This window comes from Urocitellus parryii, chromosome 3, assembly GCF_045843805.1.
Source record: "Urocitellus parryii isolate mUroPar1 chromosome 3, mUroPar1.hap1, whole genome shotgun sequence".
NCBI lineage: Eukaryota > Metazoa > Chordata > Mammalia > Rodentia > Sciuridae > Urocitellus > Urocitellus parryii.
The window spans coordinates 121,191,557-121,218,124 of record NC_135533.1 but is presented as its reverse complement, the minus strand read 5'-3'; the positions used below and the strand labels follow the sequence as shown (position 1 = coordinate 121,218,124).

The 26,568-nt window shown below is 44.3% G+C and overlaps 1 protein-coding gene and 2 pseudogenes across 1 annotated transcript in view; 1 reads left to right on the top strand and 2 right to left on the bottom strand.

The window, feature by feature from the left end:
- Positions 1-26,568, bottom strand: part of LOC113197387 (uncharacterized) — a 519,021-nt gene that overhangs the window by 246,133 nt on the left and 246,320 nt on the right. The window lies entirely within an intron of this gene.
- LOC113197393 (chondroitin sulfate synthase 1 pseudogene) lies at positions 7,173-14,528 on the bottom strand (annotated as a pseudogene).
- The window catches only part of LOC144253596 (KH domain-containing RNA-binding protein QKI-like), a 194,845-nt pseudogene continuing 190,721 nt past the window's right edge, over positions 22,445-26,568 (top strand).

Below are 26,568 nucleotides of genomic sequence, written 5' to 3'. Positions count from 1 at the left end.
TCTGGACACAGCCCAGTGTGTCAGACCTTGGAGCACAAAGAATCACTGGCAGTCCTCCCACTGGGATGGTGGTAGGAGGGTAAGTTCTTCATCTATTCCTCTCCCTCCACCATTCCCCATCTAAGGCCAGGCTAATCCACCCTACACATCCTCATGCAGTGTCCCACTCACTCCCTCAGTGTGGGGGGCTGTTCAGCATCTTTTAGCCTTCTGCTCTGGGAATTCTGGCAGCCAGGGACCACTCTCCTTTGGCCAGCAAATTTATTACCTTTATTGGACCTGGTGGGGGACCTATGGTTCTCTCCACAAGCCCTGTTGGCACTTACACTAACACTTCTCTTTCTCATGGATTTTGGCAGCATCTCTTTGGAACCTGGGGAAGTCTTGAAAGCAGAATATGTTACAAGATTCTCAGGGTCCCTGCTGCCCAGCACAGGACTGACCTAGAACTGATGCCAGGAATAATTCATTGAGAGAATGGGGGGAGAGGTCATGGACTCCTAGAGACTACCTCATGGTATAACCTGCCCAGGATCTGTTCTCTCTTCACTGTATTGCATCATGGTACCCGTTACTCCCACAGAGGGTTCTGGGAGATGTGCTCCACAAGGGATGTTGCCAATTCACCTGCAAAGCCACTCAAGATCAAAGTCCTCATGGCCTCTGCAGGTGGGACAGGAGAATCTCCCTGCTAAGAGGATATGAATAGTCTTGTTGCTTCCTTACATGTCCCTGAATGGTTCATTTGTAGCACTCAAGGAGACCTGAGAGGCCAGTCCTGGGCACACAAGCCACATACCTCATCCCTTGTAGGCCAGTGTGTACTGGAAGGTAGGGGCTGGGCAGGGTGTGACCAGCCAGTTGTGTGCTCTCTGAGGACAAAGGGGACTGAATGTATCCAGGGAGACCTGAGGCCTCAACCAGTGTAGATGAGAGAAGATGATAGTTGAGAACATATGGGGAGGGCACTTGATCAGGCTTAATGAAAGGGGAGGTACACTAGGGCCAACTCCTAGGTTCCTGGTTGGGTACAGCATGCAGAAAGGTAGGGCCAAGAAAGCCTAGGTTCTACCCTGGATTTCCTTGTAGCAGGACAGGAAGGAAGGAGGCCCTGGGAGGTAGGGGCCTCATTTCCTACTAAGGGGCCTGAAGTGCCATCACCAGACTCAATTTTCTCAGTGAGTTCCTAAGCTCAGGGCATGAAGAATAGGAGGTTTTCTAGAGTGCATGGGAAGGAGTCCCAGGAGACAGCCATAGCATCCAAAAGAATTTCTCAGGGTCCAGGCGCTATAGGCAGAACTCCCTCACAAGTGAATCTACCTTCACACCATCCATGTATGGACAGGGAGGCTGGTGGTAAAGGCTGAAGGGCACCAACTAGCCCATGCTAGACAGCCAGCCCTAAGGTTCCCTGACTTTGGCATCTCCCAGAGCTGACTCGGGGCATAGAGGAACCCAGGCATGGCTCATATTGATGAGAATGCTGCTTCTCACTGACAGTTGCCTCTTGGGCCCTGCCACCACAATTTTAATGACTCTCTGCACTCTCATGCCAGGGTTAGACTGTTTGGGAGACATGAAGATGTGGTGACAGGAAAGAGCACCTTGAGCTTCCCCCAGGCCCTGAAAGTAAGGAGAAAAAGTTTAATCTAGAGGCAGCCTTGGGAGGGTTTAGGCAGGAGGGGTGAAAAATACCATCTTAATGGAAAATAAGATGGTAGGCAGGGGTGTCTGTGGTCTTGAACAAGGAGGTGGAGGGGGTGATCTAATAAGGCAGGCCTGCCATGAGGAATAAAAGGGAATGGACAGGGAGAAGGTCAGACTTTGTACAATGAACCTGTCTTTGGGGACAGGTAGAGTAGGCAGGCAAGGACTGTGGGGTTGGATGTCCAATACAAATGATTTGATATCACATAGAATGAATTTTGGGGTTCTGGATGCCCAGTGGAGTGCAGCTGTGTACAGGGCTGATGTGTAGCTGCTAGGAGGAAGTAGCTGTGTAGGTCCCACATATGGCAGGGAGGTGTTCAGCATTCACTAATCAAACTTCCAGATCTGAGAACCAGTGCAGAGCCCAGTGACAAGGCAGGTTGAGCTGGATGTGGCATGGGGGAGAGATAGGGGGCCAAGTAAGCATGGTGGCCATGTATTTTCAGTCAGCTTAAGACCTTTTATGCCTTCCATTTTCACTCACTATTTTTACTGAGCACCTACAGTGTGCAGGTTCTGCTCCAGGTTCTGGGGCTGCTATGGGATGCTACAAGCCAATCCTCATCCTGGCCCTGCACCCAGCTCCATCCATCTTACCCAAAGCCCCACTCATGAAAAATCCCAGAACTTGGAGTGTTCCTACTTGTGAGGGCACTTGTGAGGAACATAAGCTCTGGTCAACAGCCATGGATTATAGATGAGGCCTCCAGTGACCAGGGAAGGGAGGTGCTACCCAAGGTCACAGAGCCAGCCAGTACTGCACAAGCTGATCCTATGGCTGCCCAGACTTGGGGGGAGGGGGAAACTTATGGCAGGTACCTGAGCCAGCCCCCATCTGGATCCTGGCAGGAGGGCAAATAAAAGCAACATCTTAATAAGGTCACAATGGCTGGGACAAATTGAGGACACAGTGCTGGGGACCTAGGCAAGCAAGGAGCAATCTGAGATGGGTGAGGGACCTGAAGTCCCATCCTGGCTTAAGTCCCTAGGTCCTCCATCCTCCTCAACCCCACCCTCTTTCTTGATGGGCCCCTCACCCGACTTTAGCCTTGGCCTGACATTTTTCATGTCATTTGCTGCAAAGAAATAGAGTCATAAATCCAAAGCATAAATTTGCACATTGCTTTTCATTGCTGGAAAAACTATGGTCCCTCCATCCATCAGGAACTCCATGGGTGTAGGTTTGTGTGGGATTGCCCACCTATCTCAGGACCTGTGCTTGCTGAGGGCACAACGGTTTCCTCCACCACTTCTCTAAGTCACCCCAGTCACTAGGTCCCCAAATGGGTTCCTGGGCACCAGGCCCTGAAGTTTGGCACATAGGGATGTCTATCAGAGAGAATATTACCTACCCCACTCTAAAACCAATGCCCTGAGATGCCCTGCAGTAAAGAAGAAAAGAGTTTCAGCACCATTTAACCCAGCTGATCCAAAATTTGACCATAAAACCCTTGTTTGACATTTACCAACTGTGGAGCTTCAATTCCATGGACTATGATTCATGAGGGCCAGGTAAGAATGCTGAGATATTGACTGGAGGGCTAAAGAGCACCCCTGGGCATTAGGCAGGCTATCTGAATGAGGCTATGTCAGTTCTTAACACCTCTACATCCCAGATCAGCCCAGGTCCATGTATCAGAGTGCTGAATGGGGCCCACTGCCTGCCAGGCCCAACTGGTCTGACCTGAGAACTCTGGTTTCTGTCCACTCAGCAGCTCTCCAAGGCTGCTTAGGAAGGTCTACCAATAGCCCCTGCCTCCTGGCCCCACTGCCTGGATCTGGCTACCCTGAGCAGGGCCATCAGGGGCCATGGGCAGCCTCCATCAGAACAAGACAGTTAGAACAATGCATCAGACTGCCATCAAACAAGGCAGGTGACAGTTCTAACTGCCACCATCATTTCAGTCTCTATCCTCTCACGGTAGAGCAAGGTCATGGACTCCACCCAGAGGCAGGGAAGACTATTAGACTTAGCTGGTGAGGCTGGAAGCTATGTGAAGAGGGTAGGAGAGAAGGGGCCCTGAAGCAACCCCTGCAGAGATGGCCATCCTTAGAGCCATAGGTATTTGTATGAGAGGTATTTGTATGAGAGGGGAGCTGCATCTCTAGATCTGGCTACATGACTGTGGCCAGTATAAGAGGCCAAGGCAGGTTTGAATAAATAAATTATGGTGCATTTTATGGAAGGGATTCCATACACACCAGTAAAGCATGATGAACAAGAATAGTTTCTGATGTGCAAAATGTTTAAAATACAGTGACAAAAGAAGAAACTGCAGCACAAAACACCTGGTGTGGTGGGACCTAGCCAGGCCCATGCACTCTGGAGATGTTGTAGAGAGATACAGAGGTGTGGGACTGTGTGCCCACCCTGCTGGCTGGGCTTCCAGTGGTGGCTCTGTGACTGCCTGTTCTTTAAAGCACTTAACCCAAGGTGAGGATCACTTTCCTTCATTTGTCTGGTTCAGAGTATGGTCTGCAGGCCTATGAATGAGTAGATGAATGAATAGATGGTGGTGAGCAAATGCAACATCTAGAATTTGGTCACAAGGAGGATGCTAGTGACTTTGATCAGGGTGTGGGTGCAGCTAGCTACAGGGCAAGGACACTAAGAGGTGCAGAGACTGGACCCTGAGAGAGTACTCATGGGGCTGGAGAGGAGGTAGGTTGCACAGTTCTTAGGGATTATACCATGGGTTGCTACAGAAGGTTAGGCAGTCCTGCCTGAGGGTCAGAGGTCAGGGCTCACCAGACTGGGTACCTAGAAGCATGAAGTTCACTGAGAAGGTTCAACCAAGTACTTAGGGCCCTCAGTAACCCTATGACAGGTTTGGGGTAGGTGTCACTTGCTCGCACACTCCCTCCACTACACACATACACACACACACACACACACACACACACACACATCCCCCCCTCTTTCAGTGTCTTACTTCTCCTGACCCTTCTTCCAGGGGCACAGACTGAGAACCCCTGAGGAGAAATTCTGGGCCACAGGCCCAGAACTGCATGAAGCCTCATTCTGCCTCTCTACCATCCTGGCTTTGCTAGCTGGACCCATCTTGGTGCTGTACTGGTTGCCGTAGACATCCATGCCACAAAGCCAGAATTTCAAGCCAGGGCAGGAGCAAGTGGTGGGGGAAGTACTAGGATTGGGCAGCAGAGGGAGGATAAGCCCAGGGCCTGAACAGTTATGGAAGGCTTTGTTCCACAAGCCCTGACCCTCACATACCGCTTATCACTTGCATCAAACAAGAGCAACAAACTGTGCTTCTCTCTTCTGGGATGGGCTCTTGGAATCCCCTCATCCTCTTTGCCCAACTCAGCTCCTACCCACACATATTCACTACCCCCATCACTCCTGAAAACAAGACTGTCCACAGAATTCAGGGCACACCAAGCCGTTGGCTTTCCAAACTCTTAAAATCAGAGCCCACCTCATTTCCTTATCCAATGGTAGGTGTGGGTACAAAAGAGAAATAGGAGGAAGCTAAGAAGGAAACTGCCACACAAAAGGCCTGCCAAGAATTTCTGACATTCGCCAACAATGAGCTCCTAACTCCCAGGGAACTATTGTGCCCAAGGAAATAGGTGCTCATAATTTCTAAGACAGTTGCTGGAGGGAAATGAGACAGGGCACCTTGTACCACAATTAGAGGTGGAGACATGTTTTATCTGAGGCTTCAACACTGAAGGGACTTGGGTTCTGATATACACACAGGATGACCAATTCATGGCCCCAGAACATAGTGATTCTTTAAAGTGTCACCTGCCATCTCCCTTTGGTGACAGGGAAGTCATTATTTATTGGGAGTATTTTATTCAACTGTGGACATCAGCAGGAAAATTAGGTCCTGTACTGGGACTTTCTCTGTGAGGCAGTGACTAGCAGGGTTGGAGATCCAGCCACTCTCTGACCATGAAGGAATGATGAATCTGTGGCCCAGCCCCACCCTACCTGCTCATGCAGTCCCTGAGCTCCAGTCTCTTTACTTTTCCATGGAAATTAGCAGGGTTGGGGCCCAGGGCCTAGGGTCATGCCTGTGTCACCATGGGCAGGGGCTGTGGAGAGGCCACAATGAGGACTCCACTCTTATGGGAGCTTTCTGTGGCTGCTGAAATAGATCACTGCAATACAGTGGCTCAAAACAAGGTGCATAATTTATTCTCTCACAAGTCTGGAAGTCAGAAGTCCAAAATACATCCTGGGGATCTAGAATCAAGGTGTTGTGAGGCCAGGCTCCTTCAGGGACTCAGGATGAGACCATTGTCTGAACTTTTCCAGCTCCTAGAGGATACCACATCCCTGGACTCCTGATCCCTTCCTCCAATTTCAAAGACAGCTGTGTAGCACCTACAAATCTCTCTTTCTGGCTTTCTCTTCCCCTTCTCTCTCTCTCTCTTCTCTCCTTCAATTACCACATTCCTTCTCTTATTCTGATCTCCCACCTCCCTCTTTCCCCTACCTTGGACCACCCAGATAATTTGGGATAATCCTCCATCTCAGACCCCTTAACATCATCCCCTGGGTAAGGTCCCTGTGATTACAGGCTATAATATATTCACAGGTTCCAGGATTAGGAAGTACTATTCTTAGAGTCCCTCATTCAGTGGAGCTCAGCTTTGTTCCTAATTCCTTGGGTATCAGGGTAGACATCTCCCCAATTCCTCTCCCTTTGTCTGTACATCCCCAATCTGGGAATTTCTAGGACCAGCCCAGACTCAACCCTGCCCACATCCCTGGCCTTCCACAGTCAGTCCCTAATTTGTCTAGGATCACAGGGAAGGGACTATGATTTCAGTCATTTCTCTGAGACATTTTCTTCCCATGACCCCTGAGTCTACTTCTCTGTCACCAAAGTGCTCTAGCTCTTGGAGGAAGATATTATGAGGATCTTTAGTCTACAATGGAGACACCATGGCCCAGAGACTCTGAGTGATTTGTCAAAAGTAGATCACTGAGTTGTCACTTCCCTGCTCCTACCATTATCAGTGTGTCTCCAAGGACTCCTGGACTCCATGCCCTCCCTTCCCAGAAATTGCCCAGAATTTCCTGCCACATCCTCTCTATCCACTTCCTGTGGCACTGATGGCATTCAAGTGGCTTTATTCAAGGATCCTCTCACTGGTCTCCTATGTTGATCTTGGACCTGAACACTCCATGCCACTCTCACCATTTTGAAACTCCTCACCCAGCTGGACACCTCTTTCTGGTCCTCTATGCTGGTGCTGCCCTGTTAGGACTATTGGGAACTGACTCCTTGTGTACTCTGGGACTGTTGCTTCTTTGCATGCTCAATCTCTTAGCCTTGCTTGGGCTTGATGGCTGCTGGGAGCTGCTAATTTGGCTCTCCTGGTGGCAGTCCTGCCCCAGAATGGGCTTACCATTCATTCTGAGTCCCCACTGGAGGCAGACACCCTGTGACAAGGGCTGTGTCTCTAGCAGTCTGTCCCTTAGAGGTTCAGTTTGGTTCTGGACTGGACCTTACTGAGCCCTCCATGTTTCACTGTAAAGTTGCTCCCAGTTCTGCTGCAGGTGTGATCTCACCTGCCACCACCTGTCAATGTAGTGACCTTGGCTGAGGGTTGCTTTCAGAGAAACGCTGAGCTGGTATCTGACATATTTTATATCATGTGATCCAGACCACCTTGGAGGCAGATGTCCATACTCCCACGCCTCGTGGGTGAGGAGACAGAGGTTCTAAGAACTAAGGCAGCTCTACACAGATGGTGAGCACCTAGGTCCACTGGCCCAAGGTCAACCCAAGGTGGCTATATCTTCCCCCATGCCTGATTGTAAGGGCCAAGCCCACTAAGGTACAATATGTGTTAAAGCCACATGTGTGTTGGGTCACTCTCCCTTCTAGGCAGGCTGTGCCTATACAAGGCCAAGAGAAGCAGCTGAGCATGTGAACTCTCTTGTGGTTCTGTGAAGTTGGAAGACCTGGATTCCTCTGTCTACTCTGGCTCATTTGGTCCACAAAGCAAAACACACAAGGTATTTGTGTGCCAATTTCCCATATGAGAGGACTGAGGCTCCAACAATAAGTGGATGATCCAGTCAGGGTCACAGTGAGTTGTGGGGTGACCTATCCCCAGGCTCTTTCCATATATCCTCATCCCTGTGGCCCATTGTCATTGAATCATTAATTCACTCACACATTCATTCAACAAGCCCTGTGTGAGCATAGCTGTGGTATGGGCCAAGTACTGGGTGGAGGGACATGAGGACCACCTAACCTGGAGAAATTCACAAGCTGCTAGGGGACAATGTGGAATTTACCACTTGTCCCCTCCTCAAGTTCCTGGAGGTCAGCACCATCCATGAAGACCAGGGAATGTCAGACCCAGCACAGGAATCTCCCCCTAAGCTTGGGATGAATTTAAACAACAGAAGCATCTATGAGATGCCTCAGTGGCCAACTCTGGGCCATTTAGGGCAAGTCAAAGTACCACATTGACCCTCCAGTGACTCTGAGACCTGAGGGCTATGATTGCCTATTTCATAGATGACCTTGAGAGACATACACAGTCTGCCCAGGCTCCATATAGCCCAAAGGCAGCAGATCCAGACCTAATCCCACCCATCTTCTCCCATCTCTGTGCCAAATTCATACCTATATTGACCCTAGGGAGTAATATCCCCATCACACAGGGCAGGTCTATGCTGGGAAAGTCCCTCAATATACAAGGAAGAATGTGAGGGACCAGTAGCTGATGGGCCCTGGGCTGAGACAAAGTTCTCAGAGTCAGAAGGGGGAAGGAGACTGGCTTTATCTACACCAAAAGTCATAGCCCAGAATAGCATGGTGGGTGTCCAGGAGCCCTAGGGAGGGGACTCTGGGGCTGCAGAGGAGGGACAGTAAATGGCTGCTCTGGCCTGGAGGAAGGGAAGCAAGTGGCTGTTTGGGGCCCCTGGGGAATGAAGAAGCAGAGCAGCAGCTCCTGCTAAGCTGAACTGGGTGACTTCCCCAACCCCCCTGTGAGACCTGCAAAAGCACTAGGAGAATATCCTCCACCAGGTCTGGACAGGAGACACCCATATCCTTCAACCCACAGTACTCATGACTCCAAGCCTGTATTTCCCAAAACACAGGTCCAAAATAAAGTTTTCAAGCCAACTAGAAATTTGAGCTTCTAAGAGTATGGATGACATAGTCACTGTCCACTTGTAATGCCCACTGACATTTAATGACACAGCATAATGTTAGTGGACTTTGCCCTTTCTTTCTGACACATGAGCTTCTTCACCAGGGGCTCTGTCATTCCTGGTCCAGTTTTGCTGTCTCCCACCTCATCTCCAGAACATTTCCCTGCTGCTGTCTGAATTCTTGAGATCTCACAGAAACCTCAGTCTTCATCTCCTCTTCAGGATGGGTTTCTATGGCTCTAAAGAAGCCACATGTCATGACCTTGAATCAAAGCTCCTCCTTGAGGCTCCTCAATGAGATACGGATGAAGAACAGTTCTAAATCAACCTGGATCCCTCAAACATATGAGATTGGATGATTCCCAAAGTAGCACTGACATGGTCTTGGAAGGTTGCTTCTTTCTCAAAAACATTTTTTTTTTGTTCAAAGTCCCCAAGAGTCAAGAGATTGTTAAAATGACCTTGCATGAGAGTTCCCTCCATCTGGGGTGATCTGAGGGAAATGCTTACCTATTTGGTCTTCTTGAAGAATTGTAGGGAGGCCATGGGAACATAAACACAGAGACATGGCAGAGAGTGCTAGGGTCAGGTTCAGTCTTCCTGAATACCTGCCAAGTTATTTAATCTCAAACCTAATCTGTTAGGGCAATAGTTCCACAGAACCACTCTAGACCAGTGGGGCTCTATGCAGAAGAGCTCTAGACCTATATCCTGGGGTTTCCAGACATTCCTAATTTTGTTGTACTCACATAATTATTACTAGTGTCTTCTCCACTCCCAGAAACATCCCAGTATAGTTGATAAATTTTGATCATTCAATCTCAAGTAACTTTCAAATGACTCAATGATGATCATGATAAGAAGGAAGAATGAGATAAAGACAAGGATGGTGATCATGACTGAATAATTTGCCTCAACTCATCAGATCAGCTGTCATGATCTCCAGGCTGGATCTCTCCATTCCACAATGTTGTTTTCTCCTTTTCTGAGGGCCAGGCCTGGTGATGAAGGCTAATAAACCCCACATGTCACTGACCTTGTAGATGGACAAAGTGTCCTAAAAGATATCATGCAGAGTTCAGGGGGGAGCCCCTGGGAGTTCCCTGAGCCAGTTCAGCTTCTCTCCTGTTGGGTTGCATGTCTCACTCCTGCCTCTGGCCTGGGACTCCTCACAACCTGGGGACTGGTGGCGGGTTCCATCCTAGTAGTCTGAGCTGCAGCTGTTCCTTCCACAGCACCACCATATGGGCATGACTCTCCCACTACTCAGGACCCAGAAGCTGTGGTTTCCCCCAGGGATTGTCCCAGGAATCAGGGAGGAAAAACTGTCCCTAAACATAGCATCCCCAGCTATACCAATGTGCATCCTCAACTCCCCACCCCCCAACAGCTCCTGCACCTGCAGCAGGTGTCTCATGTCACAGACCTCATCCTCACACTCAGAAATTTGGAAATCCAAGTCTGGCTGGATCCTGGGAATTCCTCAGGGAGCTGGGCAGGGGATTTACCCCCGCTACTGCATCTGCACCTCTAGATGCTCATACCCTCCCCTGCTCTAGACTGACATACACTGAGAGGTGAATTCTGGCAATGACAGAAGAGTCTTGGTTTAGCTGGCGCTTTTCTCAGTGTCCCTGGAGCCTGGCTTGTCTCTCTTGGGGAAAGGGGTTAGGTATGCCCTTACAGTAGCTGCCAAATCAGAAGGACTTGCTCTAGCCTCTGGGATGCCTGATTTCTACTCACAGGCCTCAGAGACTCTGCCTGAGGCTATAGGGTACTCATCCTTCCTAGGCCCAGGTGTCCTCAGCTTCCTGCTCCTTTTCATTTCCAATGGTTCCTCTCATCTCATGTGATTGTCCCACTACAGAGTGGGGAATTGGGGATTCTGAGACAGAGGATGACTAAGTATTGTTTTGGAGACATAACAATAGTTCTGAGTGTCAGAATTCTCAGGGAATATCTGTGTAGATCCAAGTGCCCTTGGAGAGGCCTCCAAAATCTTAAGCACAGTGCCTCCTCTGGTAATATTTGGAGGCTGAGGTATCCCCTACCTTGCTCTCCCAAGGGATTTGGAGACTCTTCTCCTCTAGTAGAATATGGTATCATAGACTCAACGACCTAGCATGGATATTCTAGTTCCTTATATTCATGACTTAATGGAGGTACACAGAGGGAGTTCTCTTTCCTAAGACACACAGCAGATTTGTATAAAGTCTGTGTCCTGGGACTTTACCAGTGCCAGCTAGAGACCTGAGAGGACCAGTCATTTTAATACACCTTAGATGAAAACAGCCCCAAACTGGATGCTGGTTTTGGGGAAATTTAAATTATTTAACTTCAAACTCCCCATCCAACTGCTTAGAATGCAATGTGACAGGGAAAATCTAAAAGAGGGCAACAGACACCAGCCTTGGGAGCCAAAAGTCAGAAAGTGTTGAAGCCCTTCTTCATGGGGGAGGCTGGATATCCAGTGGAAGGCTGCAGGGGTGGTTACAGGAGGAGGGATGAAGGGATAAAACTCTGGTTCTGCATTCCTGCAGTGTTAGCTTTCCATCATTCTAACAAACACCAGAAATAATCAACTTTATATGGATAAAAGGTGTCTTCTTCCTCTCAGGTATGGATATTTTGGTCCATGATCAGTTGACTCCATCACTTTGGCCCTGAAATAAGGCAGTCCATCATATTGGGCAGCATATGGTAGAGAGGATCTGCTCACCTCATGGCAGGTAAGGGAAAGAGAAAAAGAGAGAGGAACGGGGATTCCATAATCCCCTTGAAGGGCACACCATCTGTGACTGGAGACCTTCCACAAGCCCCAGATCTTAAAGGTTTAACCATCTCAACACTGCCATGAGGCCAGACTGCAACATCAGGGACGCTTCTGCCTGCCCTCCCTGCTCAACTTCCTACTCTAGAACTTGAGATGGCTTTAAAAAAACTTGTAAAAAGAGACAAAAGTTAGAAACTATGCAATGTTAACAAAACAGAATTTTACAGTGTTTTGTTTCTTTTTTTCCCAATAATACTTCATGAGAATGTTCATGTTTTCTGCCATAGGATTGAAGAGAAGAGGCCTGGAAGGAAAAAAAAAATCATCCAAGACTTTCAAATAAGAATTAAGCTGGTCTGCTACATAATGTTCAAAGGAAGACGTGTTCAAAGGCAAACACTAACCACAATTTTGTTCACAAAACTCATTATTAAAGGAGTACTATGTAAGAAAACTACTTAGAAATTATAACCTTGCATGGACTTCAAAAGCTGTTCATACATTTTTTTAAATAGATAATAAAAAATATTTTGTCCAGGAGAGCTGGACATCAGACTGACTGCTTTGACTGTAACTTGGATCATTTTTCTCCAGTCCCATTTATGCTAACTGCAGCATGGAACCATGTGATGATACTTCAGACCCCAAGCACACTTTTTATTGTTTGGGATCCAGATTGGTGTCATGGAAGACAGTGTGTTGGACGTGTGCTACTCCTACTTCCTGGCTTCTGAACATCCTCAAACCTGCCTAGAGAACTGTGTTGAAGATGTTCACATCTTTCAGCCCCAGCCTTGGATGGAAACTGCCACCCACTCAGACAAGATGTCCCTTATAGGTACAAGTAATGCCAAACCCATAGTTTCTACAGAAGCCATTTTTTTAAGTAAAAGGAATAATGGTTGTTCCTGGGAACTTTCCCACCATAAATAATCTTTCAATCATAACTGTCTAAAGATGATTGGGGAATGTGTTTGTCGGCCCCAAACTCTACTTGCTCAACACTGTTGCAGGAGTTTCATGATAAACACCAGGTCAACTGCACAGAAGAAGTGTAAATATTTGTTATTAAATGGGAAGATCCCACCCTGAGGGCAAGAGCAATTGAAAATTCTACAGACACAGGCAAAATCGTCATATCACCTTTAGGGTACTTACTGCTATAATCTCTCATCAGTTCCAGTAGTTTGGCCATATCAAGGTTGGAGTCAGAATTAAAAAGTAGTACAACCACTTTGGCGTGCGGATTTGGGGTGGGACATGTCTTCCCCAAGTTTCCAAGAAACCTCACAAACATGTCAAAATGTCCAGAGAATGGCATCAGTATATGAAATTTTCATATTTGGGCTCTTTGCATTTGTTCTTGGATCCAGAGAACTGGAAAGGAACAAGCTACTTCAGGGAATTGGAGAGAAAGGATAGGTATCCAAACTTCTGGTTAGTTCTGTTGGCCAGCTCCTGAGTGTCTAGTTCCTCATGCTCCACTAACTGAATCTTGCTGTAAATCTGCTGTAGGTCTGCATGCCTCATCAAAGGAACTGACATCTTCTTTCCTTTATACTTCTTATGTAGAAGCAGCAGGTTCAGAATGTACTCTGCCTCATACATGGGATTCACCACAGGATAATAGCCACACCAGACCTCCTTAAAGTCCATGATGCATTCCCAGCTCTTGGTGGTGGCCTTGATCATTTCCATTACCTACATGAAGATGTCATTCAAGGCTTCCATCTGTGTGGAGTCCATTCTTCTTAGGAGGGAGGGTGCAGGTTGGCTAATAGTCCACAGACAAAAACAAATTATTCCCAGTCATAAATTCCCATTGCAGAACTTCCTCTTGAGGGCAGGACTGAAGTCTCATGAAGGAAGTAGGGATTCCCAGATGTTGGTCTATCTTATGCATCTCTGTGTTGCTGTATTTTCTCATCAGGATGATTTCTCAGTGGAATTGTATTGTGTGATGCTGCTGCTCTGCAGTTTGGCGACTGAGAATGTAGCTGTGCAGTTTGTACTGGTAGCTTGGGTTTTTGTTCAGGTTGAACATGATAGCTTAGTGAATCTTACTGTTCTGGAGATCTCAAATGTATCCCTTCTTGTTTTTCAGAATTCTCATTTAAATAAAGCTGATGAATCTCATAAGACCCAAAACATTTCTGTAGTGCTCTGTCCTGTCTGCCTGAAAAGCAGGGGCTCACGGATATTCAAACTCCTCAGGAATCTCTTCAGATGATCTCTGTTGATGTCAAGATCATCATCTGCTTCCAGATCACTGTCCAAGCAGTGATCATGCATATACTTGAGCATCATAAAATTCTTCTGGAGTGGGTAAGTGCCATCCACACCCCATAGTGGCACAATTGGAAATGGTACAGATGGTACAGACACATAGTAGAGAAAAACTCCACTTTCCCAGAAAATTGTCTTAGGTCATATTCTGAAGGTGACCACAGCAGGAGTCTGAAGTATTTCTGGGTGATCATGACTCCCACAAAGAGAAGTTTCCTGTCATGTGAGGCTGCCAACTGGGCCAATCCTTGTGGCCATAGCCACATCTTCTTGTGCCCTGTAGGCCTGGGATTCTTTTGCCACCACCAGCAGTCCCCCAGGCTGCTGCAGCACCACTGACCCACTGGTTTCAACTCTGAAGCATGGGGCAGGACAAGCCTATGAGGCCAGCACAAAGCCCAGCAGGAGCCAGATCTGAGGCAACAAGCAGAGCTAGGCTCACCAACTTGCCTTGAGCCATGCCCACACCACTCTGCCTGCAGGACCGCTTTCACTGCCTATGTTCAGGAGCCTGCCCACCACAGCTCCCAGCGGCAGAGACTGGTTGCCCTCGTGCCAGGAAGCCTGGTCCCAGCTGCTCAGTGGGTGCCTAGGGCCATCCATGCCCATGGCATCCCCAGAGCTGACAGCAGGCCTGGTGCCGATGCTTCATTATGCACACCTGCCTGCACCACAGTTTCCTACTCTTTTAAGAGGGGAACATATCCTGTGCATTCAAGCTGCATCTCCTGAGCAAGGCCACCATAACTATTCTCATATTGGCACAGAAGTATGGGGGCAGTGCAAAGGCAATGTCAATGGCACCTGCTCAGAGATCTTGTCCTGCCCTGAGGGTGCCCTGGCAGGCTCTGCCCCTGTTCTCCTTGTGACCTAGACTGCTGCAGCTGCTCCACATCCTTGGAAATGGCTCACCATTGCCCTTTGACATATTTTGAGTTGATTTTTGTGCAATGTGAAAAATAAGGGTCTAGTTTTAATCTTCTACATATTCCACCATGACCTTCTACCATGTTGTTTCTATGATAGAGTCAGAAGCTCATGGATACCTGTGAGGCTACAAGCCAAAAAATTAATCTGCCCTCCACTAACTTGTTCCTGTCAGGTATAATGGTCACAGTGAAGAAGAGCTGACCACCACAAATGGGACAGTTACAGAGCACATTTGGTTCTAGTAGTCCTGCCCAGCATGAAATACTGAGGGGAGTCCTAAGACTTAAGAAGGGTAAGAGATGGGAACTTCTTGAGAACCTGAAGAATTAATATCTCTGCTAAAGGTACTTAAATAGTTGAACATAAATCCTAACATAGTTTCTAACATATTGCCATAAGAATTAAAAACAGGAGAGAAAAGTTCATAGTTTGAATCAATAATGGAAATGAACAGAAAATTCCAGTATGCACATCAGACTTTGATAACAGCATCATAAACAAGAAGGGACAGATGAGGGTAGGAGGAAAGGGAACATGGTAATAGAACTCAGCATCATTGCAAACTACATTGGTGTTGATGTAAAGCAAATAGAAACCACTATGAAAATAAATTTAAAATACAGATAAAAGGATATGAAAGGTAACCAAAGTGGTATGATGGGGGGAAAAAACAATCACAATGGAATCTGCTAGAGGAGCAGTGAGGAATCTAAAAAAAGGATAAAATACATGTAGAAATCAGCACATTGGCAGAAGTCTGTCATTATATGTGATTACATTAGATGGAACACATGAGTCTTGATTTCTCAATACCTAAGAAGCCTGCATCCACACAAAGTTTCACACAATTTCTCTACACTATTGCATGTGGGGAGATAGGCTTGGGTTGATAGATTCTCTTCTAACAGAAACAAAGCACTTGGTAGCAGGAACTTGACCTGCCATGACTCCTCAAGCACTGTCAATGCCACCAATCTGGGACACAGGACAGGGTACATTTTGGCACAACTGGCACAGAATGAGGCTGGCCATCCTAACAATAGGCTCTCCAATGACAGAAGATTTGGGGTCCTCAGGAGGGTGGCTGCTACTCTGAATCCTTAACCAGCAAGGGGGCAGTGGAGGGACATTCAGAGGAAGCTAGGATAGAAGCTGGGGTTGCATAGGCAGAATTCAGGAGTGAGGCCAGCCCTGGGGGTGAACAGGAGGAGTCCAAATTCAGTCCATGAAAGGACATCAGAAGAGTTTAAACTGTGTCTGTTGTTTCAGTGACCACATTCTGAGGGTCAGACAAACACAGGATCACCCCCAGGACACTGGCAAGAGCCAAGGCACACCCACCTGGGAAATGCACTGAAGGAGGTTGATTGTATGTTTAAACATGGCAGACCATGCTGGTTGAATTTCCTTAGGGAGAAAACTCTAAGGTCCAGGTGCTGTAGGAGGGGGCATTGTATGAGAAAATGTGGGCTCCTACGGTCTGTTTTCTTCTCCCAGCCTGACTGCATGTGCCTCCTGCTAATCTCAGGGAACTATTTATCACTGTCCAGAAGTCATCCCTGGGAAGACTTCTCTAACCTAGGGTCTTCCAAAGATGGCTTCACAGTCCTCTCTGGCATTTCCTCCCACCTACAGCCATACATACGTTTTTTCCAGGAAGAATTTCCTATGCGGTCATGCATGAGGGAAGGGAGCACTTGGTCACTTCTCCCTGCATGAAGAATGGACAGGATCCCTGAGGAGGATCTCAGAGTGACACTGACTCTCAGAGCCTTGAACCTGGAATTCACCTTGGTTCAGAGGCAGGATTCTCCCTGATTGAGGAATCCTTGACAACTCATTTTTCAGAGCTCAGCCCTAGAAACTGTGACACTGATGAACTTCACAGATAATAAAGGACCTAAATTTGTTTTGTCCATCAGGTCTGGATTGTGGTGATTTTAAACATGCCAAATAAAGCATGGATGATTAAAAAAATAAAAATAAATGTGGCTATTTATGGTACATTGCAGAATGAAGTATGTCAAACACAAAGTTTGAGACTAAAATTGGTGGTAAATCCATAAAAGAAGGTGGTTGATTATGTAAACAATGTATAACTGTGAAATGCATAAAAGCATGTTAACAACAAGAGGAACATTAAATGAAATGCCAAAGATGAAACCAAAGTCCATCTTGGAGCTACTGAGAGGACTATGAAGAATGTGAGGGCCCATGGTGATCTTATGCTGAGTCACTTGTCATCAGTGGTCTCTCAGCAGGGAGCTGCCCTGCCTATGGATAGGAACATGAAAGCAACAGCCCATCTGAACTAGACCCAGATTAAAACAAAACAAAACAAAACAAAAAACAGCTCTGTAGAGTTGGAAGACTGGCAAAGGGGTCAACATCTGGAAAGTGACTATAACACGAGAGCAAGGATGATATTTTGCCCAAAGCAGCTTGAAGAAATGTGAATGCTGAACCTCCACCTCCAGTCTCTTCTTTTGTCCTCACAGCTGATTTGAGTGGCTTCCTATTAGTAGTATGCCCAGAGGATTCATAATTTGAATGTTGACCAAACACACACTTATCCCAAAAATCTGAGAGAGGTCTCAGAGATCCCAGCTGTGCCATGCATTTGAGGACAGAAATCAATGAAGAGTGATGTCCCACAAAGGCATTCAGGGACTGTTATGGTTTGGATATAGGGTGTCCCACAAATCTCATGGGTGAGGCAATGCAAGAATTTTGAGAGGAAAAATGAAGAGGTGGTGAGGTGAAAACTAATCAGTGGTTAATCCAATGATATAGGTGGTAACTATATACAGGTAGGCTGTGGCTGAATGAGGTTGTCACTGGGGATGAGACTTTGGGGTTTCTATTTTTTTCCTAGTCTCTCTGAGAGACTGAGGTCTCTCTGCTTCCTGATTGTCATGATTCAAGATGCTTTTCTTCTCTATGTCATTAGGCCATGATATTTTGCCTCAGTTTAGAAACAGAGAAATCAAGAAGGCCATATATGAACAGACAAATTTCAAAACCTGAGTCCAAAAAATTCCTCCTCTAATTTTTTCTTGTCAGATTTTCATCACAGCAACAACATACCTGACTAATCATGGACCAGGAAGGCCATTCTATACTCAGAAAGCTGCCCTAGGCTGCTAAATTCCATGGTAAATACCCTGATGCCTCATCTAGCACCACTCTTTCCTTGCATTTGTTAAAATAAAAATCGAGCCAGTCGTCCTAGTATTCTGGGTTATGAAAGAGTTGAAGCATCAGAACCATGCTGGAGGTGAATCCAAGGACATGTGAACAACCTGACCCCCCCTCTCTATGTAGTGGCCCAACAGATACACATATGCAGGCATGAGTCACAGGATTGAAGGGATTCACTTCTAACCTCCATAGCTTATACAATAGAAAGCATTCCTCCTACTACCAGAAATATACATGTGATCAATTTTTAGGAATACACTGAAGCTAACACATTTTTAACTAAAAATGGCACCATATTACACCTGTGTCAACCAGAAACTCATTGCCACTTTCATGATCACTCATTCTCCACCTAAAGATAATTATGATATCCAGGCTACATCTAATAAGATGATCCATCAACAACCCCCCCCAAAATGTGCATCTTTTCCAAGCAATAGAATACAATACACTTTTTGACCTCAAGTATGTTCATTTTCCTCCACCTATGATATCCTGTAAATTAAATATTGAAGTAAAATGTTAACTATTTTTATTCTTTTGAATAGAGGATTGAACTCAGGTGCACTAGACCACTGAGTCACATCCCCAGCCCTATCTTGTGTTTTATTTAGAGACAGGGTCTCACTGAATACTCCTTGCTTTTCTTGAATCTTCTATGATCTCATAATCCTCCTGCGTCAGTCTCCCAAGTGGCTGGGATTACAGGCTTGTGACACCGGGCTTGGATAGTTACCCATTTTTAAAACGCCTATGTTAGATGACACTAGAATCAGACAGAGGAAGGAAAACATATTCAAATATATTCACATTAAAATGAATATTTCTCCATAGAATTCTAATTCCTGTGATCATCATTGGTAATTTCTCACTTATCTATTCTAAATCCCTTGACCACCAAAAAATGCTTTGGCTAGTGTTGATCTCTAACTAGTAGTGCCAGGTGGAATGCACAAATCCTCACTCCAGAAAACATAGGTGCACCAATAACCCTGCTGAGTTGGATTGTGTTGGTATTCTGACCTTAACTGCAGTACAATGAAGGATAAGAGAACATGCTTCTTTCCATATATTGCCTCCTTATTTTGAGTCAGCAGCGGCAACCTAATTCCTCTGATTATCAGGACCAATCATGACCCAATAGCCCCAACTTGGTCTAATGTTCCTTGTCATGAGTAGCAAAAGGGAGGCTTGGACCCAGGTTAGAGCAGTCATTCTTGTGTCCTGTGTTTGGAACAAAGTCCTCTTCACTAGACCAATATAGGGTTGAATTACTAAAATGGGAAGCAAACATTGTGCTAGCGAGTCACTAGTGGAGTCACTCCCAGTCCCAAGCCCTCATTCCAGCTCCAGGAATCCTTTCTATGCCACAAATATCATCATGTATTGGATATGGGTGTAACCACTCACCAAGATTCATCTTTGACTTCTCAAAAGCCAGTCAACTTTTTTGCCAGACCTGGTGTTTTAGGATGTTGGGGAAATGTAAGAGTAGTAATGGCAGGAATATGGCTGATTGCTCTCCTTTATTGGCTGTGACATAAGCATTGTGCTCAGAAGCCCCATGTTGTATACCACAATGGTGGTTAAGGTGTTCACTAAGTTCATGGATAACAGTTTTGGCAAAAGCTCTGCAGGCAAGAAAAACAAGCTCCCTCAAGAGTAAATGCATGTTTCACTGAGAACTAATGTCAGTCTGCCATGATGAAGGGTCTAGTGTCATCAATCTGCTCTGAGGTACCTGTCTGCTTCCAATAGGAAATAACCTCATATTAGAACTCAGGGTTGGATTCTGCTGTTGTCACCTGGCTATAGGCAGGTCATCTCTGTGAGTGGAAATATGTTGTCATGACCACATGAATAATCTCTCTTCATGAAAGCATGGATATTTTGTTCATGAGCTGCTTGGGAAAACATATGTGTGTCTAGGGATGGAAGCCACCTGAGACACACCAATTGATTTAAGATCCACTTCATCATCAGGATCATTTCTTTCTCAGGTCACTCTTTGGTGATTATAACCTGGCACCAAAATATCTTCATGATTTTGCAAACACAGAGTTTATTTTCTTTATAGTAAAACCGTGATGATGAAAACAGTCACTTAAAATCAACACTGCATTTCTGTGAACATAAATGTGAAAATAGCAGAGGCTTGTAGCATTGAACAGTGAAAAGACTGCTTTTTTATATCCCCTATTAGATTATTTACATAACTTCTGTCTCTATAACTCTGCATCATGTATAACCACAAGAATGGTAAATTATATTTTATATCTATATCTATATCTATATCTATATCTATATCTATATCTATATCTATATCTATATCTATATCTATATATCTCCAAAACCACTCTACTGCCATGCCATGCATATCTAAAAAGAAAAAATAAAAATTTTATGATTTTGTCATTTTTTATTGCTGCATAGTACTCCATTGTGTATAGATGCCACATGATCATTGATGTGGCAGTATCCCTATAGTATGCTCTTTTAAGATCCTCAGGGAATAGTCCGAGGAGGGCGATAGCTGGGTCAAATGGTGGATCCATTCCCAGCTTTCCCAGGTATCTCCATACTGCTTTCCAAATTGGCCTTACCAATTTGCAGTCCCACCAGCAGTGTACAAGTGTACCCTTTCCCCCACATCCTCGCCAACACTTATTGTTGTTTGACTTCATAATGGCTGCCAATCTTACTGGAGTGAGATGGTATCTTAGCCACAAAATTACATAGAAGAGGATGTGAGGGTAAAGGGCGGGGGGAAACAAGGGAGAGAACTGAACAACAGCAGATGAGTTAGAGAGGGATGATGGGTGGGGAGGGGAAGGAGGATAGTAGGGGATAGGAAAGGTAGCAGAATACATCAGTCACTAATATGCCATTATGTAAAAATGTGAGTGTGTAACCGATGTGATTCTGCAATTTGTATTTGGGGTAAAAATGGGAGTTCATAACCCAATTGAGTCAAATGTATGAAAGGTGATATATCATGAGCTTTGTAATGTTTTGAACAACCAATAAAAATATAAAAAAAATTAAACAATTATACTACATAGATTTAGAAGTGTTGTGTTAGTATACTACTTAAATTATGGACTTTCATAAGATAGTTGGTCAAACAGTAGTTTTGAAACAAACATCCATTTCCTTCAAGTTGAATTTATTCTAACAAACACAAATCACATTTACATATCTGGCTGTAAATATCAAAGGGTAAATATTATTTCTGTTATCAATTTAGTGGTTAGAAAATTACCAATCATGCTTTGGTTAGTTAGTTAAGTAAATCTACCTTAAAAATGTAAATGAGAATATAGAAAACAGATCAAATGTTTCTGAGAAAATTTTACTGTTCAAATTCACATGTAACATAAATATATAAAACCTATTTCAAAGAAATGACATGAGAAAAAGAATATAAGTTATATCATAAATAAGTGTTTATCTAACCTTTGTAGAAATGATACTTCTTTGATACAGTGGGTTATATAACATTATTAATATAATTATGTATGCATTTTTAATTTTAATGTGGTTAGGAGACTTTGCATAATCAGCTTTCACTGTATTATTATTAGATATTATTGGACTGGAGCCCTCAGGTAGCATTAGTGTCACACTCACCTTGTACCCACAGTCTCATCTCCTCCAATGGGACATACATGGGACTCTTGGGATAGTGTCTGATACTAGAAAGTTGGAAACATGGGACCTTTACCATATGCCCATGCAGAGTACTGGGAGGGAACCCTGCTCTTGCTCCTTCACAGATGTAATTTATCCATGATACTGAGCCTCCTTGACCTTCTGACTGCCAAATCACACAGTTCTGGCCTCATGTTCAAGTGCTGACTGATGTTGTTTCTACCTACCAGGAAAAGGATTTGCACCATGAGCTGTTCTTCAAAAGGTGTGTAATTCTCTGCAGCAGGTGACATGACTATTCCCAAACTCCCATGGTCTACATTGGGATTCTCCTGGAGGGATTGCCCTAAACAGAAGATTTTGTCTCCTATCACCAAGTCCTCTATTAGCATACATCTAGGGGATAAGACTGTCTGCCCAGCTGGGCCACCATAACCACTGTGGCATATGTCACTGTGTCTCCACACACTGGAGTACATACACATTCCTCAACTTTCACTGTAGCTTATATACAAGCCAGCTTCCACAGGCCTCAGCTCTGGGCCCAGAGCAGGAGCCAGTGCAGAGAGGAACACTGGGTCCCCAGCAGACAGTGTCCAGGTATTGCCCCTGCCCATTCCTCCTCTCTGGTGTTGGTGCCAAGGCATTGGGGGAAGTGATCTGTGGAGGAAGTGATCTGCGGGGAAGTGATCTGTGGAGGAAGTGATCTGCGGGGAAGTGATCTGTGGAGCCTGGCAGGGGAAATGAGAATCCCAGAAAACCTGATGCAGCTAGTGAAGGACAAGAAGCGCTTGAGCATCCTGTCTAAATTCTGAAGGATCTTCAACCACCTCTAGCGATTGCCAGGAGAAGAAATTAGCAGAGTACCAAAAGACATGTACACACATTAAATGGCAGTACAAAAAATAAAAGGTGTGCAAAATTGCCTGATTATATGGGGACTATTGTTCACTTATGAGAGAAACTAAATGTGCTGTAAGAGAATATTCTGATTTTTGTGACTGCAAAATGGTGTGACCACTTTGGAAAGCAGATTGGAGATTCCTTAGAAAACTTTTAATGGAACCACCATTTGACCCAGCATTTCCACTCTTAGATGTATACACCAAAGACTTAAAATCACACCATAGTAATGCAGTGACATCAGTGTTTATAGCAGCTGAATTCACAGTAGCTAAACCATGGAAACAATCTATATGCCCTTCAACATTTGAATGTATAAATAAACTGTGGTACATACACAGAATGGAATATTACTCATCCTTAAAGAAGAATGAAATTATAGCATTGACAGGTAAGTGGACAGAGTTGGAGAATATCATGGAACATAATAAGTCAACCCCCCAAATCCAAAGGCCAAATATATTCTCTGATAAGTGGAGCAGGTCCATAATATTCTGGGGGAGAGTCACGGGAAGAATGAGAAATTTTGGATTGAGCAGAGGAGAGGAGGTGGAGGGGAGGGTGTGTGTGGGTGAGATGGTGGAATGAGAAAGACATTACTACCCTTTGTGTGGTATGATTTAATGAATGGAGTGACTCTGCATCATCTACAACCAGAGAAATGAAAAGCTGTGCTCTATTTGTGTAAAAAAATTCAAAAAGTTTAAATATCTAGATTTTAATTTTCTTGGTAGTATCTTTGGCCCCAGATGATTTACAGCTAAAGAGCTTGAGGCAGAAACTGGAGGTAAAACAATGGCCTGAGGCAAAGACTCAATGAAAGATAAAGAGAAGGAGGAGCAAAATAGAGCAAACTGAATTGGGAGCATGTACATGAAGATTCAGATGTACTAATAACTGTGGAAGATGCTCATAATAGATCAAAGTAAAACTATAGAGGGCCTTTGAATAATTGAGGCAAATACTGGTACCTGCAGCAGAAAGGTAAAAATGTTCAAACTGAGTTAAAATTATAGAACCTTTTTTTATCTATCCTTAATAAAATTTTGAGAACAAGATACATCCATGATGTGTCACTGTATTGGGCAAGCTGAAGAAGATGCAGCTGATGAAGCTTCTGATTCTGATTGCCTTTTCTCTTGTGGCAATAGCCCCGGCTGCTCCTAGGATCATAACTGGGGCTGCACCTTTTCTCTCACCAGTGACCCTGAGTACTTGTCTCCAGCTGACCCTATTGCAATGCCTTTGATCAGACAAACACAGACATCTGTCATGCCAAAAGGAACTCCTTACATTACTGCTGCTATTGTCCCTCCAGGGCCAGAGGCTGGGTTGATCTACACACCCTACAAATACCTTTTACACGTTGGCACCAGCCACTTCAGTTCTTGAGTACCCTATTTAACTCAATGGTGTATGAGGTGCAGTGACTACTGAAGTTCAAAGGACCAATATGTGTGTCTATCCTTTCCAAAAAATTGTGACTGAAGGTAGAGGTGACACTAGCAACTAACTTATGAACTTATGGTCTCTGAACTCTTTGCCTAGTAATGACATGACCATGCCTGCCTGCTGACCACTTAAGTGATTATTGATTTTGCTTGCCTGTGGTCAGTGCAGCAGGCTGAGGGACTTGTCTGTCAAACAAAAGATAAATAAAATGTTGTCTTCCAGCTCAGATTTTTGTCCCCCAACTCCATCCTGCACTGAATAGTAGTAAAGTATTAGGTCCCAAATCATCCTACAGCACTGAACATCTTTCAATGTCTTACTTCAAGATTAATTTACATTTTCATTTAATGTGCCACTGCTCTATTTTGTTTCTGTTACACAGGTTGTTGTTTTGATTTAATTTATAATATATACTGTGCCATTATGATTTTCATTTTGTTGTGTTGGTTGTAATACTCAAACACTTGAGGTGCCAGTAAAAAATGACACTATAATTTCTTTCAACTTCATTTCAAATTTATTTAACCTGAATATTTTGGATGTTTATCAAAGGTCTTTTATGGGGAAAGTAAATTTATAAAATAATAGATGTTGGCTCTGATCAAATTTTGAAAACATAGTTGACAAAATATTGGATCAATGGAAAAGAAGCATGAAATTTGAAATCTGAGTGCCTTGGTACTCAGTATCACCATTTTTTTTCTTACATTTTTTTTTGGTTATCAATGGACCTTTATTTTATTTATTTATATGTGGTACTGAGAATCTAACCCAGTGCCTCACATAGGCTAGGCGAGTGCTCTACCATTGAGCTACATCCCCAGCCCATCATTCTTTTTTTAAAAAACATTTTTTAGTTGCAGATGGACATAATGCCTTTATATTATTTATTATATGTGGTGCTGAGGATCAAATCCATGGCCTCACATGTGTGAGGTAAGTACTCTACCACTTAGCCACAACTCCAGTCCCTGTATTATCATTCTTTATTGAATTTATTTCTTATTAAAGTATATAGTTTAAGACATAGTTTTTAATGTATTATGTAATTTTAGCATGTTCAGATTGGAGTGATACTCATATGTTACCATAGAGCGGACATTTATATTTTGTCTAGACTTTATTATTATCTTAGTAGTTTTCATGCTCTTTCTATATACAGCAACCAACCTATTTCCAATGAGAAACGTGTCAGTTAATGTATTTAATGCCATTGGTACAAGTTTATAATGTATGTTTCCAACTTGTTTTATATGTATGTGAGTTACAAAAAAAAATCTTCTTGATTGAGAAAAGGATACAAACTGTAAAAACTACAATTTTCATAAATGAAAATTTCCAAGTGTTTCCCAGCCCTTTCTTATATTGAGTGTCTTGACTGGAGATTTAGTTAGCTAATAAATGGATCAATTAATTAAGCACTTATGAAATTTAGTTGGAATTTTACTTAGCTTTCAATTTAATTATTCGTTTCTTTATTGTATCACCCCCATCATTAATTTAGTGAATGTTATAATACCAACCTGAAAAAACAACATAAAAAGCAAACTGAGGGGTATGGGAGGAAGAACTGATGGTGATGGGGGTCACCAGGGTAACTTCTTTGTAATTCATTGAGATCTATCTCAGGAACATCTACCTCTGTTTAGTGTGTTTTATTTTACAGAATGAATTTTATAAACAACTATTACCAAGGAGATATAAATTTTATATAAAAATTTAACAAGAAGTACTAATATTAAAATTATTAAACAAAGAACACATAAATCTGTAAATTCTATACATAATAGACTGTTATGTCTTTGGAACCAAAAAACAGTTCCTTCTCCAAGTGTTGCAGGCTAATTCCAGGTGCTGTGCACTACATCTATCATCTCTCCTGTGTCCTGGGGCCAAAATCACTTCTCTCACTGGTGTTTTATGGAGTCTATAACAGAATCAGATTAAAAAAAGGTCACTTGGGATGAGTTGCTGGGCACAGAGAGTGTCCAGGACCACAATTGTTCTCAGGATATGCAAGATGAATTTGGGCCCTGATGTCTCCTGGGGTCTGGGCAGGGAGCACTGAGGCTGGTATGCAGCCTTCAGCTGAGGGTGTTGTCTGTGGGCAGAGAGTTTCTATGAATGTCCTCAGGAGCAAATTCCCATAGACATTCACCTTCACAACCTTCTGAGGCTGCTTCCCTAGACGTGGAAATGAGGCAATGGGAAGGGTTCTCTAGGACATTTGGGTATAAAGGCTGAGTAGCATACATCTGGGACCCTGAGGAGCAGCACCTGTGATGACACAGGGTGGAGAAAGGACCCTGCTCCTCCAGCCCTACCCTCTGTAGCTCTATCCACAGACAGCTTCTTGCACTAATTTTAATCAAATTGTACCTTCTCTTCCATGGCCATGGTCACATGCAACTGGGGCCAATTCAGTGCCATAATTGCTTCTGATGGATTGCATAAAGTGCAACAAAGAAACTTAAGGAAGCAATGGAGCATATGTGGATTTTGATCTCTGCTC